We start from the raw sequence: 2,200 nt of genomic DNA on the forward strand, positions 1-2,200 counted from the left end.
TATACAATTTCAGTGTCTGTGAGTCCAGGGTTCAGCCGCAAAGATATGACGGCGGTGCGGGGATTATTTAATTTCATATTCGGAAGGCAAATTAGATTTTCAGGACACAATCTGAGAGGGGGACAGTGAGTCTGAGAGAACAGAAGATGAAGAGGTGATGTAGAGGAGGTCAGGGAGATGCCAGATATATCCCTGCTCCCAAATCCAAAATAAAGTTGTTTACAGTTTTTAAGGGCTTTGATAGTTGTGTTTTGTAGAAAGAACTGCAGATGGGACTAGTTTAAGATCAGGGTCATCATGGTGTGAGACAGAGGCAACAGAGAACTAAAGCTTTCACACCCCCCGTATGGGTTTTCTCTCTCATTACAGGCCATGAGCTCAGCTATGAGATGAACATGGTTATGTGGAAGGAACATAGTAATCAGGCAAACCTTGGTTCGAATCCCAGGCCCCGAACTTTCTGTCCATGTGACTCTGATCCATGTGAGATGTTTATCCATGCAAAAATGTGGTTTTGGAAGAGAGAGGTTGGGGCATGAGGGACCCTGCAGGGCATAATGTAAGGGGCTGGAGTGGGAAGCAGAGGACTCCTGGTGTGGATCTGTCAAGCCAGCCTCATTCCTCCCATCCAAGAAACCCTTCTGAAGCACTTCTGAGAACCACAGCATCTGCACATCTACACAGGCTAGCATGCATTTGGGATCCCCAGCCTTCTAGGGGAACAGCTGTTGAGGTTTGTGCTCTGAGCTATAACAGAGGCCTGATCATTGGTTTCCGCATCTGTGAAATGGAGCACTCTGTATAACATGGGCTGTTATGAGGGTTAACAGATGATGCATTTTGAAGTGCAGGTGTGTGTGTGTATGTGTGTGTGTGTGTGCGTGCATGTGTGTGTGTACACCCAAGTGGATGTGTGTGTGTGTGTGTATATATATATATATATATATTCATATACACTCAATCCCCTTTCTATATACCTTTAAATAGAATTACCAGACTATGTATTACTAGCTATTTGTCATTTTAAAACCAAATTCTTCAGTAGTTATCTTAGAACTAGCAGATGTTTCAATATAGCAGTGGGATTTCATGTGCATTGTTTCCACCATGAAAACTTCCACGAATCCATTTATGTGTAGCAATAAAAAGATAAAAAAGATTGCAGTAGACCATACCACCTTTAGTCTTAGTTTTCTCTGGCCCCATTTGTGTTAATGTTCTCTCTTGGGCTCCTAAGGCTGTGGTCACAGATCTGAGTTCTAAATTCTTTCTTTGCGTACCCACAGTCTTTGCCAAGACTTACCCCAGTACCCTGAATGCTGGTGAGCCAGACCCACACTCCTGCTACTCTTCCCAGAATCCAGCGCTAACTACCTGGAAGATTTTCCTTGTAATTCCTCCAAATATAACTTCTGACAGGAGCCTGGCTGGTGCAGTCAGCATCTTCCCAGAAAAAAGCCCTGAGAAGGAGAGGAAACCTGCAAACACCATGTAGCATGTTGCTGTTGAGGAGATGCATACAATACCCAAATTTTATGTCCTTTCTCACAGTTTTTAATCTCTGTTTTGGCTACAATTCTAATTTCATGACCTTGAAAGGGGGAAGAATATAGGAGATTAAGAAGACGGTACAGGCTTAAGTATAAAAAGAAAAATGGAGACAAGAAGAGAGCAGACATCATTAACCCCTTGAAATGGTTTGAGTTTCTCTGCCATGGACACATCAGGACCAAAACGTTAGGGGAGGACAACACTTATTTTGGTTCTTGCTCTTCATGCCTCAGGCTATTAGGACTCTGTTCACATTGGGCCATGACTGCCACGTGCAAAGTCTTCTGAATATTTTTTATTTCATTTTCTGGTCTCCAAGAATCACAACTTGCTGACTATGACCCTTCCACTAGGACTCATGAAGTAGATTCAGAATTACAGGCTCATCACTGGGCCAGGATGTGAGAGAAACAAGGGTCACAGCTCTGAAAATATTATGTCTCCTGTCTGAAGCGAGGATAACTTGAACCCTTAAATTCAGGGTAGGAATTAGAAGAACATAGTCAGACATTCGCCATTTAGTGATACTGACAAGATGCACTGCAGTTGCCCAATAGAGAAGAATGCAAGGTGGCAGGAGGAACAGAGTGGTGTGAGTTCAGAGCTGTCCTTCAATCTGTTACCTTAAGAAGGTCCAAAATCTTCAGCA

The sequence above is a fragment of the Cebus imitator genome, unplaced genomic scaffold, assembly GCF_001604975.1.
Source record: "Cebus imitator isolate Cc_AM_T3 unplaced genomic scaffold, Cebus_imitator-1.0 Scaffold222, whole genome shotgun sequence".
Lineage (NCBI taxonomy): Eukaryota > Metazoa > Chordata > Mammalia > Primates > Cebidae > Cebus > Cebus imitator.